This window comes from Ammospiza caudacuta, chromosome 4, assembly GCF_027887145.1.
Source record: "Ammospiza caudacuta isolate bAmmCau1 chromosome 4, bAmmCau1.pri, whole genome shotgun sequence".
In the NCBI taxonomy this organism is placed as follows: Eukaryota; Metazoa; Chordata; class Aves; order Passeriformes; family Passerellidae; genus Ammospiza; species Ammospiza caudacuta.
In genome coordinates, this window is record NC_080596.1 from 7,624,708 (window position 1) to 7,639,117 (window position 14,410).

At 40.1% G+C, this 14,410-nt stretch overlaps 1 protein-coding gene across 5 annotated transcripts in view; it reads right to left on the minus strand.

Moving 5' to 3' along the window:
- TRIM2 (tripartite motif containing 2) overlaps nt 1-14,410 on the minus strand; it is an 87,507-nt gene that overhangs the window by 41,284 nt on the left and 31,813 nt on the right. For 3 of the 5 annotated variants that reach the window (XM_058803447.1, XM_058803449.1, XM_058803445.1), the window contains exon 1: nt 1,257-1,591. The exons of 1 other annotated variant lie outside the window; for it this stretch is intronic. The gene's annotated coding sequence lies outside the window, so the exon portion shown is untranslated. Of the gene's footprint in view, nt 1-1,256; nt 1,592-14,410 lie in introns of those variants that run through there. One more of the 5 variants, XM_058803448.1, reaches the window with a different exon arrangement.

The window sequence follows — 14,410 nt, forward strand, 5'->3', positions numbered from 1 at the left end:
CCATGTAGTTACACTTCGTAATTTAAATATGCAAAGCTAAAGCACTAGGAAACATTGCACCAAACAAGACATAAGCCCCCACCCATTTATCTGTCACACACACACACGCAAAACCAAATTCAGGTTCGCTAAACCAAGTGCAGTAAAGGGTTCTGAAATTTACTCCCTTTGTCGCCCTTTTGAGGCTCAAGGATCGCTATCTTCCCAGCACCCCCCAAAAACAGCATCACTCTTTTTCCTTCTGCTTGGAGATACGATTTTCATTTAAAATGTACTGAACAGCAAAGAAAGGAGAAAACAATGGCTCTCTAAGCTAGCAGAAAGCTTTGCCCCGCTATGCATGCATGCCTTCAGGAAAGCCAGGGTGCGGCCCCACCCATATAAAAGGAACTTCCTATAGCACTGGAAAAGGAGGAAAAGAAAAAAAAAATCACGGTCGGTATAGCAAATGACAGTTCCAGAAGAGTTGTTTCAGATAAATAGAGACATGTAACAGAAAAATGCATCCTTTCTACAGGTATCCTCAAATGAGCTCTGGAACTCCTGAAAATTCTCTATTAGTTTCCCAACCGAGAAAAGACATTGAGGAATCAAGTAACTGTTCACTTCACAGGATTTTATTCCTAAAAGAGCAGAATTTTGTGTTACAATACACTGCTGTCTCTGAAATCCACCCAGCCAGAGCTGCAACTAGCTTGAAAGTACAGCCTGAGGAGAACAAATTGGTTACAGCTTATTCATCCTCTTCTTATCAATGGTATTCACAACCTACAGGGTCTATTCATGTACTATGAATGAATAGGTTTCCAATGGCAACGTTTCCAAAGGAACAGTTAGGCCTCCAGAGCCATAAGAAAGGGTGGGGAACCTCAATAATGTTGCTTCAAGGACTGGGAGAGCGGAGGCTTTAAAGTCCTTAAAACAGATAGATCACCTGTCCACAGTCTGTAGGAATAAAGAAGAGATTCAAGCCATTTCTAGCAGCAGCCCCCAGATTAGCCAATACAGAACACACTGAGCAAATTAATAATCAGAACCGCCATACAGTCCACTTGTGTAAAAGTCTTGATAAGCTAAATTTGCATTCCTTTCTCTCCCACTCTTGCAATCAGCTTAGTGCCTTGTTTAAAACACAGCAACTCTCTTCATTCTTACAGCATGCAGAAATGTAATGAACAATCAGGGGCTAAAACAGGAGCAACCCAGCAGCAGCCACCAGGAATAACACTGAGCAAACTTGAGCATTTCAGACCTACCCATCTTTGTAGAAAAATAGCTTAATCAGTGCAGTGCTGAGGATAAAATCCTTGCAGGGACGGAGCTGCAGTTCCGCAGTAATCCAAACGAACAAACCATCATCTGTTAATATTTCAAGCCTCACGCTTAAGACTGCTAAGGAGTCCCTATCACAGCACAATCATTATTAGATGCACAAGAGATTTTGTGCTCTAAGGAATGACGCTCCATTCCATGAAGAGGACAGGTGGAAAGAAAAATGGAAGAATAAGAGGAGGCCCACTGAAGTCGTCATGAATTTTTTTTTCTCCCTGGGTCATTTACAAGTGGGAGACCCCTTCAGGATTCAAACCAATCAATCTTTATTTAGCACATCTTTTTCTCACTCAGCCTGTGTAGAAAGACTGCAGCAAATGGTGCAAGGCATTGTGGGATGGGGATGCAGCAGAGAGCTGCAACCAGATTCGCTGGGCTCTTTTTTTTCCTCCCTACTCAGCAATCAGCTGTTCCGAGGCTCCGCGCACGGCCATTGAATTTGGTCACCAGAATGTTATTACAGGATTAGCAGGCGGAGACAGCTACCACTGTGCATCTGGCATGTCAATGCAGCTAAGAAATACATATGCAAATACTACTCACAAATCGGAAAAAGGATTTAACTCCGAAGGAGAGAGCAAGTATTACATAACACCCATTACCAGGACAGCTGCCAGAGATAAAACGAAAGCACTTTCGTTTATAAAGAAGATAAAGTTTAACATTTAATGATTCCACTCAGATTTTTCCAGGATTCTGGGTATTTCTTGGAACGTAATTCTTCCCTGCTCCAACTTTAAGAAGCAACAAAAGACCCCAAAAACGCTCTTAGTCTCTCTCCAGATGTTTAAAGCAGAAGCAAAGAGCCTCTCCGGAAAACTGTGCTACTGACACACAAACCAGCAGCAGCTTCTATTACAGAGCCATATATTTGACCTGACTCAGTCTCAAGTCAAATATTCAAGGCAGCAAGTAGTAAACTCATATTCAAGGAATTTGAGAATCAAAGCTAACAGACTGTTCAACTTTTCTATAAACATTAATGAAAATGTATATTATTATTATTATCATACTTAATCTATTTACTTGCTTACATTTTTTAAAATTTCACAGATCAACTCTGATTTTACTAGGCTGTTACCAAAGAAATAAAAAAAAAAAAATTGGTGCCTGCCATTTTTCAGCTAAGCAGAGAAGGTTGTTAAAAAGCTGCTTGTGAATATGCAGACACTACTGAAGTAAAGCAACATAGAATTAGCTTTGTCTTCCAGTATAACAGCTGGTGGGTTTTGCAGACAAGGTAGTATTAGCATCTCTAAATACAGTGTATCTTTTCTTTTGAAAAAAACAAATCATATGCAAGTATTTCAGCTAACTGAGGCTAACAAAGCTTCCCACAAATAAAAGAACACAAAGCACCATTTGCATCAATAAGAAAACACGTGGGGCTTAAATACTCTCTCTGCCACCCCGACTTAATTAGGACAGATACAGCTATTTTACAAGTTTAAAATGTTGTCCCAAGCTCTTTAAGCACGGTTTCCATTTTATTCCACTCTTGAATTGATGAGTTAAGTAGTATTAAAAATCATTTAGTGTGACTGAAATGTAATCTAAATTCCTGTTGAAAATACAAATTCTGCACACATTCTTTACTTTCCACTTAATGATCATTTAGCCAGATCATTTTATGCATCAGACAGATCCAGCCTGGTTTCCCTGGACAATATGCCCACAGGGTGAAGGCATGTTGTAATCCAGTTTATAACCTGAAATGAAACATCAGGCAGCATGTGTGCATGTATCATGGTTTGGGGTGCCTGTGCCAAAATACTGCCCCTCTAACTCCCTTAACATGTGCTGAACTCAATCAAAGAGAGAGCACAAGGTATGTTTCATTTTAGCTCCAACATTTAAGAGCAGCAGGCATCTGGACAGCAGGATTCACAGTTTAAAAAAAGGCCAGAGATTTCAGGCATGTTTTTGGAGACATAGTTTTTTTATTCTTTGGTTCAGGGAGGTTTTTGTTTTTCTTTTTAAACTGTCTGAGGAATCTGTATAGCAAAGAACAAGCAAAAGGTTTCACTCCCACAACAAGAAGATACAAGGCCTTTTTTATTTCTGCCAGTGGAACAAGACACTTATAACAAAAATCAAGTGATAAAGTTCAGGAGCGGCACCCCCAGAACTGAAGACTGTCGGACAGAAGCGTGCAGGCACAATTTAGTTGCTTGCTCATTTCTAACACTGCATTTACATATGCTAAAACAGAATGACCAATATCACTCAAATTACTATTTCCATTGATGGTCAGCAGTAAGGACTACATACCCCTCTGAACAGATCCCATAACATACCTCATGGCCAAAGGAGACTGCTGGAGCCACAGCTGCAGCCACTCTGATAGGGAAATACACTTCCAAAAGAGAGATTCCTTCAAAGTGCTGTTCTCTTAAAATTAACTCTGAAAAGTTGCCTGCTGACAATGAGCTGATACTCCACAAATTATCCTGCTTCTTCAACAGAACAAAAACGTGCTACTGTGGCAAGGAAGTTGAGACAAAAGGCATAGCATTTCTCTGAGATTTTTCTTGTTATGTGTTGATACGTGGGTTCCTTCTCCTTAGTGAAGAGGAAATTGATTCAATCTTGCACTTTACCCCCATAGCAGTTACAACCAGACTCATTCAAATAGGTTTATTGTATGTGCATGTCTTTTGTGCTGGGAGATGGGGGTGGGGGTGGTCATTATATGCTTTGTTTTGTTTGTTGTTTTTCTGTTTTTATTTTAAAAAGAATAGGCTACTTTTCCTCAGAAAATTGCTGCATTTCATTGTTGCTGTTGACTTATCTGTGTCACTGCTGACCACTGAAGAAAGTTCTGGAGAAGAAAATACATAGTACATGCCATCTTTGTAGTGCCGTGGAAGAGTGATCTAGCTTCTCTTGTCATCCCCTGTAAATGTCCTGGGTTTTGAATAACTTATTGTTTCTCCTGTTACAAACACAACCTGAATTCATATTCTTAGGGAGGCCATGATTATTAAGCTACAAAAAAACCCCTCAAAGTTAACTTACAGGTCATAGGTAGATACTGATAATATTAAATAAGTCATCCAAACACTCCAAGTTAAGACTAATGGTCTGCACTGAAGCCTATACTATAAACTGACTGAATGAGAGTAGTCTAGCTCACCCTGCTGTACAAGAGATTTTAAGGTCAGCAGAAAAAAAAAATATTGGGTTAGTTCAAACTAAATGACCAGCTAATACAGTCCTGGCAATTAAGGCTGACTGAAAAGTAAGAGATGTGAGAGACCAGAAATCAATTACCCAAAGCCAACATGCTGGAAATGAGGATTAGATTAGGAACACAAATATAGCATAGGATGTGCTGTTACAGCCATCACACAGTTCCACGCATCCCTAATTTGACCCTGGTGCCAGGAGAGCAAGTGGGGTGAAACAGCTAAGTTTTGCCATTGTGGAGCCATGCCCGCAACCAGGAATCAAGGGGCCTAAGCCTTCCTTATGAGCCGGTGGCCTTTACCTTTCACTGCTGCAGTTGTGAACCCATGCAGAACCAGCAGCTTCCACAGAGCAAGAGCAACTTCCAGTCCTCAATCCACATCCTCCAGCAGTCCAGGCTGTAGCTCACACCCTCTGAGAACAGCAAGAGCTTCCTCCCACTGTGGGTTTGTAGCCAGAGAGCATGTCTGCCCCAAAAGAAGCTCTGCTACGTCCTGGTTCCTCCCCACCAACCACAGCCGTGAGCCATGGTCACTCCCTCATCTTATGATCCAGCAGAGCAGATGCTTTTTCCCAAAGCTTGTGATACAACACAAGGGATTTGTCAAAGCCTGGGAGGCAAACAACTTGAAAGGTTTGCCTGGGATGTAATGCTGGAAACTTTCCCAGCAGCCCAGCAGCCATCCTCCTATGACTTTGCCACCTTCTTTTATTTCCTTCTACCTTCTGCTTATGCCTGGTTCAGCTTGCCAAGGTTGCGGCTTTTGCAGCACAGCTGCAGCACGGCTGGGACAGCCTGGCCTCCCTGCTCAGCCAGCCTGAGCCTTCCTGGCAGCCAGCCTGCACTTCCTGCCTCTCTCCACCACCGAAGTTGCAAGTCAGGCAGCACCAGACACAATCTGCTTTTCTCCCCTCCGAATTATTCTTTCTTTTCCTCCTATTGCCATTGAGGTGGCACTGCAGTCACCAGAAACAATCTCTGTATTCTGGCATTCCTTCTGCACAGCAATGGGCTGACCTTCAGTATCACTGTCAGATGCAGATGTCATGAATTAGATTTTTTTAAAATAGTTTTCAGCTGCTGAAGGCACAGGAATAACAGGAATAGAACCCACTGCTACAAATTAAAGCCTTGCTTAATAGTGTTACATGTTTAATGATTTATACTTTTTTCTTCCTCCTTTCCCCATCCTGTAATCAAAGCTCACAAAAGGGTGAGCCCCTGAAATGTGGGTGGACCTCTTAAGACATCACCATACTAATGCTTTACACTCCAGTTTGTGCAGGGAAGGTAAGGGCTGGCATCTAATACCCACATTTATTCTCTCCTCATCCCCACAACTTGTGCCTCTGCAGTAGCCCTTCTCCACCCCACTTGGGAGGTGAATAGTCCTGCTTCCATCCCCAGAGACCCTATCTCCCAGCTCTCCTGTCTTTGGACGGAGAGGGCACCTACTGGTGGCTGCACGGCACACACCAAGGGACAAGTCTGGCAGGTTAGAGCTTGTGTGATCACACAGTCATCACCAACTGAGAGGTTATTTGTCTGAGGTGTTCATTAACTCTTCTTGAGTCAGGGTCTTGCACAATAAATTCCAAAACAGCTGGAACACACTAAATTTACTGCACATGAGACAACAACGCATGGATGGGCATCCATGAATCCTCAACCAAATACCCCAAATTCTCAAAAAGGAGATTTCAAAGAGAAGGGGTAGGAAATTAATAGGAAGGACACATCAAGGGAAAGAAAAGGATAAAAGTATCACATTAAATTATAGCATCAGAATTGTAACTTAGGGCCCTTTCCATGTTTAACAGAATGTCATACTCTCAGGTGAGCTCTAAAAAAATCTGCAGTAAGGTATGTCAAAGTAATTATTTCAGGAACTAGATGTTATACAGTCATAAGTAAAAGAATTTTAAATTTTATACTTGCCATCCAAAGCAGTAAGAGCATCTCTACTGAAAAAAACTCTTCCCTGACTACCAGTACTGTTACCATCACCCTTATATTTAGACATTTTTTACTCTCTAGGTCTACCTATTCTCTGAACACTGACAGGTCTCTGTTCAGCCTTTATAGGTACACAGGCACAAATAAAACCAAGCTGAACTGACAAATAATTAAAAGTGCACCTGAAAACACTGCTGCTTCCATAAACATCTGCTGGGAAATGTTACTTGAAATAAAAGTGCTCCATGAAGACTCCACACTAATTACTGTTAACACTTCCAGGAGCAGGAAAACACGCAATAGAGCAAAAAGAAGGAAGCTGATCAGGAATCTATTTGAAAAGAGGTCCTTGGTCTTTTCTACATACTATTAGATATAAGATATGTTGAAAAATGCTCTAGGCATTTTCTTCAGAGTTGCTGAGCAACAAGAAAAAACAATAAATGCAAGCAGAAAATGTTCAATGCTTTTAGTACTGAGCTGTATGGTGAAAATTGTAGAGACCATCCCCTCCACTCGCTCCTGAGACGGCATCTGTGCCACACTGCATGTCCACTGCAGCTCTCACTTTAGGGGAGATGACACACTTCAGGTGCTGGAGTATAGTCACATATTCTCTGATGACCACCAAAAAGTTACTCTGTTGTTTCCATTTAATTCAGTAGGATTTTGGTGAACTACCATGAAGTTCAAATCAGCAAGGGAGAAGGCTGCACTCAGCAATCATTACAAGCCATGTAACCTCTTCACAAAATTAACTTAAGAGAGTACCAATCCTTTAGATTGTTTTTCTTGCAGCCTTCAAAACTCCCACTTCCCATCAAATATAACACATGAAACACAACCTAGGAGGTAAAGGAACCCAAACCACCTTAGGTGTCTTACAGCAAGAAACAGGAGATAGAATCTAAGTATTAAAAACAGCAAAAATGGAGGCAGAAAGGGAAGGAATTATCATCTTAGCACAAAAGCACATATTGAAATAAGGACTAAGAAGGAGGGAGAAAAAAGAGCTCCTCTCCAGCATGTGAGCAGCCTGAAATCAGGTTCACATGCTCTGTAACATTTATACTGTTTAAACATAAAATATTGGTTGCTGCACCTCCATATTTACCTTAGCTGTTGAACAGTACCCACCTCATTTTCTTGTCCACAGCCCAGCAACAATGTTAACTTTTATATCTGCCAAGTCTTCTTCTGAACCAAAATATCTTTCAAAAACACAGCAATAAGTCTAAACATGTAGGTGGCCGTTGGGTTCAGAGAAAACCTTGCTCAAGCGTTAGGTGGCAGGCAGAAGTTTACCCAGGCAGGCTCTTTATGTTGGCAAAAGTGCAATGCTGAGCTTTCACAGCAAGTAGGTAAACACATAGCTATGTGCAGCAGGTAGTATGGCAACACAGGCAGTAGTGAGAAACAATGTCAGGACAACCTTGGCAAAAGTAGCTCTGTGGGTTTGAACAATGGTTGTGGGCACAGGAGCTGAACAGCCCAAACAACCGTAGCAAAAAGCCATCTACAGCTCGGTGGGAGCTCAAAGTGCTCAGAGCTCGAGTGTGCCAGCTCTGACGCTGTGTCCTCCACCTCCACACTCACAGGGACACTCTATTTGACTTTCCAGCAGTCAGTTCCAGCAGTTCAAAACCTGGAAACACCCAATGGCTGAACTTCACCCAGTAAACATGTCCTTCCAGTCCTCAGCAAGGACACTCATTTGCTGATTGCCCGCCAGCACTCCTATTTAAAGAACTGTTGTTATTGGAAATAGCTGAAACCTTTCCACAGCAGGGATTAAGTGCTCCCTGCACCTTGTGCCTTGCCTGCAGGAATGCATCAATTCCCAGCATGTGCTTCCACAGCAGAGTTCTACCACAGCCACAGTAACACGTGTTATCTGCCTGCAAAGTCCGTCAAACCGCTGGGTGGGCAGGATCCCCAGACAGTCCGACCAAGCAGCCACTCTGGCTCAGCCCAGGCTTTCCCCAAGCCTCCTCCCTGAAGTGAAAGGTTTTATACATGACACGAAGCTGTCTACCTTTACCCTTCATCTCCAAAAACAACTCTCCTAAGCTTCCTCTTAGACATCTCTTGCAGGTTCAGGCCAGATGCCCAAAGGCCCTTATGGGGCATTGCCAGGCTGCTCATAAGCAAAGGCTCAGCATTGATGTAGGTTAGATTTCTGCAAAAATGACATTCTCAGGAGACCTTGTACATACACTCCTGCATGAATGTCAGTCTTTTCAACTGGCATCACAACTTAAGAAGCAACAACTAATGAAAGAGAAATAAAGGAGAACCACTCATATGCACAATTTTAAGACTCTCCCAAGTTGAACTGGGAAATACAGGACATTCATTTCTACACGAAAAGACATCCATTTTACGTTATAGGAAGCCAACTACATTTTTGTGTATGCAAAAAGCAAATTAGGAAACAGTATCAGAAACTATAATATAATAACCATGTGAATGCATCTGTCTGTTAAACAAAAAAAAAGCCCTTGGAAAAAAATCTGGCATCAGAGAGATAAGAACAATATTGTCTTAAATCAACCACATTATCACTTGGATTGTGATAGTCCCTGGAATCTCTTTCAAGTACCAGAATCCTGCTGTGATAGGCACCTGCTACACAGCATACAAGCTCCCTTGCAAACATAGGTAACCCGTATCTTAAGGCCAAACACAGTTAGACTGTTGCTATGTGACTGTATCTGTGACACTAAGCACTTTCTAAACTAGGATGTAAGTTTGCATAGCCAGCCATCAATTTAGATTTAGATAAGGAGTGTCTTTGAAAAGAAAGAGGTGCAAGACAGTGGCTCATATAGTATGAAACTCTTGCAGTCAGGAACAGCGGCAGATCTTAGCATCCTCTTTCCTTTGCAAACTCTATAAGTGGATATAAGAACTGGCTGAGATTTTAGAAATAGTCCTTGTGATAACTGTGACAAGATGCACCATGTTGTTACTGAAACAGATTATACACCTAAGTGATAAAACCCATGAGAGGTGTATGCAGACTAACCAGATGTAAGCACTGATAGTACAAGGAATTGAGAAATCCTAGTGGAAAGCCAGTTACAAACAGGACATGGAGACAGCCCTGCCTCAGGTACATAACTTCTCTAACTCAGATTCCACAGTATGCAGCTCTTAGGACGTATTCCAAATAACTTAAATGCTTTTGGAAGGTTGATGAAACAGTAGTCATTAGGTTTTTGGCAGGTGGAGTCCACTTGAGTTAAATTTTATTCACAATGTATTGTTTTTTCATTATTTGTATCTATTGCTTCTTACTATTCCTTTTACAGTCCACAGAAGAGAAGCTTCTTTTGCAGATACCAGTAATGTGCTGGATAATTCACCCTGTGAGCTGTGAAACCCATTGTCCAGGGTGCTACAGTTGTTAATATTTTACAGGCATTCCAGGAGAGTGGGACAAATTCCTGGTGAATAAATTTATTAAAGACACCACCTCTACCAGGAGCAGAACTGGAAGCACAAATTATTGAATGCAGAAGATCATTTTAAAGAGTACCAGGATATCTCTGATCCATTCTTGTGCTCTTCTGTAGGCATCTACTGTCAGTACCCATCCAAATTATAAGGCTAGGCTAGATTTACTTTTGATTTGACCCAGACAAACCTTCAAATTACTCAGAGCAGACATCACAGAAGCCTCATAGTAGCCACTCCTTTTTGGCATAGTTAATTGCCACGAATGGCTTTACAGGGCTGCTTCTTTGCAAAAAGAGGGCCACTTTGCAAAGCTGGGCCATTTAGGGATGTCAGGTGAAAAGAATCCCTCAGACATCTGCCTTATTACACCACTGTTGCATGAGAAATGCCACTCAGGGCCTTTAGCATTTCATTTACCCATTACAAGTCACACAGACAAGACTCCCAACAATGGTGAATGACTAAGCATCACCCCAAGCAGAGAACCTTTTATAGTGAATACAATAATAACCTAGCACTCCTTTTCCCTCTTCCTCTTACCTTTTCAAATTTACTTCATCCTTAAGAAAAAAAAAAAAAAAAAAAAAGAGACTTCCAGTGATATTTCCTTTTTCTGGTTTCTCTGCATAGGTACTCTGTATTATTAATGTGTTAAGCAATGTCATAGAGCTTGGGGAAATGATGCCTTGATCACTGTCCTGGTTCTTCTCATTTAAAAGCTGCACACCTTCATCATCAGAGGTCCCTTCAGACTGTGCACATCTTCAGAGCAGGCTGTTCAGAGGATAAAGGCCACCATTCAGGAGCACAGATAAAAACCCATCCCAAAAGTTAAATATGGGAAGAAATCTTCCTGCTTTTACAATTAACTGTATTCAAGACTGTGTAATATGTCAGCTTCTGATAAGACAAACAAAAATTTTAAACTGTGCCAACAGAGGAAATGGAACTACTCTTTTTTCTTTTTTTTGCAAATTCATCTTGCTATACAAACATTTTTACATGCTCTAATCTAATTTGGTTTTTACTAAGTTTTATAGGATGGAATAGTAAAACCTAATTAAAATGAGGAAGCTAAGGGATGAGGGGATTCTCTGCCTACACAGAACATATAGTGCAATTCTTATAGAACGATCCTCCAATACTTAATGTCTTCCTTCTCTGGGTAATAAAGGGCTGCATTTATCTCCACTGAGAGATTTTAAGTAAAGAATTACTTTTGTAAACTTATGAAAAATTATTTGTCTTTAATTAGGAACTAAGCATCTCAGAACATGTCTGTATTTTACAATCAAAATTTATTTCCAGCTGTTTTAGATGCAAGACAAAAAGTTATCACTGCTTACTTGATAAAGAGAATGTAATATTCATGGTGCAACACTTAATTTTATCTTTCTTATATTTTCTGAGCTGAGATGCACAAAGATCTGCTGCTCCCAAAACTACTCAGAGCAGACTCAGAATTATGTAATAAGAGAAGAACCAGTTCTTTGAAAAGGATCCAGTAAAACTTAGAAGCACTTTGGAAAGACCACATATTAACCCATATTGTAGTACTGTGTCAGAGTAACACTCAGGAGAAAAAACCACCATCAGAGGCTATGAAATAATCTGTGGCTCTACTTGATATGTTGGCCCTAGGTTTCCTAACTTCAGCACAGTGCAATTACTTGAGTTCTAGATATCAAATTAAATCTGCTTTCAAGATAAAAACAAAAACAACAAAGCAACCAAAAAAAAAAAAAAAACCACCAAAAAAAAAAAAAAAAAACCCCAACAAAATAACCTAGAAACAGTACAAACCAGCACCTGCAGAGGTTTATCTTGTGGGAGTTAATCCCTGAAGGTTTACATTAACACTTCCACCAATAGAGGGATTACAGGAGAGAAAGTTGCAGAAGGGAATTTCATGAATACTGTTTGCTTACTGGAAAAGGAACAGAAAAAGCAAAACCAAACCAAAAAACCCGTGTGAATGCAGAGGAATATGGCAGCTTTTCCTCTTCATGAGTTTATGTATGTTGTAAATGGCTTGCTCCTCAGTCCTGCATTTTCATTCCTGGGGGTCATTGTAGTTCCTGAAGAATTTTTAAGTAGAGGGATTTACAGTATTTGCAACTTACAGCTGTTCACAGAAGAACCAGGGGGCCCCGAAGACATCATTGAAACTGCTGACACCTGCTATTTTGGAAGTCCCATTTCTCACAAAATATGCAATTTCTCAAATAGTACAGATCATGGGCCTAATATGGTTGGGGCTAAATATGGGACACTTACTGTCTCTCCAAGGACCACTACAGAGATTAATGCATTCAGAGGCACACAAAACCCATAATTGTTGGGATCTTTTCAAGAACATTTCCAAGTTCAGCACAATCTTTTGATGCAATCTGTTGTTGTTCTGTAAGTAATTGTAAGAAAAGCATATTTTCTCAAGATTCCATCACTACTTCAGAGGGCTTTTGCTCTGCAAAAGGTGCAGGAGCATTTTGCACTTTCATGTTTTCATACTATTCAGAGTTATGTAGTTCAAAATAACATGGGCACTGTTCTTCCCTTGCTAAATTAACTCCTGAGCACTTCACAAAACACAATGGTAGATATCACACACCTTCAGGCTCACAAACAACCAGGTTCTGCTGAACTTTGATGTAGAATGAGGCAGTATACATCATCATAGGGACTATAGCTCTTTTTAAGCCATCAGTCCAGACATGACAAATTTCCAAATTACACATTTGCTGAAGCAGGATCCTCAAAACTAGCATTCCAAACACATTTTATTAAAAAAAAGAAAAAGAAAAAGAAAAAGAAAAAGAAAAAGAAAAAGAAAAAGAAAAAGAAAAAGAAAAAGAAAAAGAAAAAGAAAAAAAAAGAAAAGAAAATAGAAAAAAAAAAGAAAAAGAAAAAAGAAAAAAAGAAAAAAAAAAGAAGTGGGATTGTCATTCAAGAAAAAAAAATCAAGAATAGAAGCTCATGGCAGCACAAAACAAATAGCTTTCCATGACAAAAGAACAGAAAGTCACCCATAAATAAACTGATCATACACATGTTTAGGCAGACTAATAACACTTAGACAAATAAATCCATACTGGATTAGGAGCAAGCAAATTGCTGAACAGTCATCTCAAGCATTTAAAATCTGATCAAATGTAATTGCATCTACTTCAATCCTTATGTCTCTTTCACAAAGAGCATCCACCTTGGCATAAGGACTGAAAATCACCATCCATGCAATTAACCACTCCTACAATGTATGTAAAATTGATAATATTCAGATGGTTTTAAAGTGAGACAGAATGAATAATACTTTTACACATGAGCAAAAGCACTGACCACAAAAAGCAGAGTTGTTTGGAGTTCTTCCAGGGAAATATTAAGTATATACATGATTACAGTAAATTTTTTAAGTCATTTCTCTTCTCCTAGTGGCAGGGCATATTCTTATGTTATTACCACCTAGGTTTACTATTTAGCAATAAACCATCACAGCCATTTCAGCATGAGTTTCTTTTGATGCTTGTGTTAGCAGGGTCACTGCGTAATGTAAGAAGTGCCAGAATACAAGCTGCTAACATTTTTCACGTGTCTATGATTAGTCTCTTCTTAATTTAGCTGTGCCTCTTTTAATCCTACTGCAACTAGACAGATGGATAGAGCCAGCCAACATCTACCTGCTGCATCTACCGGTTCAGTACCTCAAGAACTATATGTCATTTGCATTTCCAATTTCAATTTTTCCTTTTGAATGGGATTTGCCTTGGAGTTTTTGCCCTAAAGTCCAGCTAGCAAGTAGGAAGGCTGCCTGGTTGCCAGCAGACTTCTCAGCTGACTAAGATCCTTGGCAGTCCCCACACAGAACATTAGTGACATGTTACATCATTTGTTTCATGGTATGGTATTCCAATTATAAACTGTTATCAAGCTAAATTACTGACTTCCAGCTAAAATTACCTTCAAAATAAGTGATGCCCAATCCAAATATAACCAGGCAACCCAATTATTAGAAGGAATGACATGCAATATGTCTACAGATTGTGGACAGAAAATGTTTAGACAGCCTGTGGTAGAAAACCAAGGCAAATACCTTTAACGTTACAATTCATACAATAAATATTTATCTATTTAAACCACAGAAATAAAATGTGGTCTTGACAGAAATAAAACCATTCAGAAAGTTTGACATGAAATGCCATTTTCATTTCTCCAGAGGTCAGCCTGAGCTTTGTTTAGTGGAAGGCATTCTTTATTTCAGTTGATCAAAAAAAAAAAGGAAGAAAAAAGATCTAGTGCACAAAACAGGAATTCTTCCAAATTTCATTTGTTAAGTGTTTGCAACCAAGCAGCTCTTTCCTTTACAGACCCGTTAACACAAACCTTACAGCACACCAAGGGACTGCCTGCAATCCATTCATGTCACATACCAAACAGAAAAGCAAGTCCAACTCAAACAGAAGGATCATATCTTAA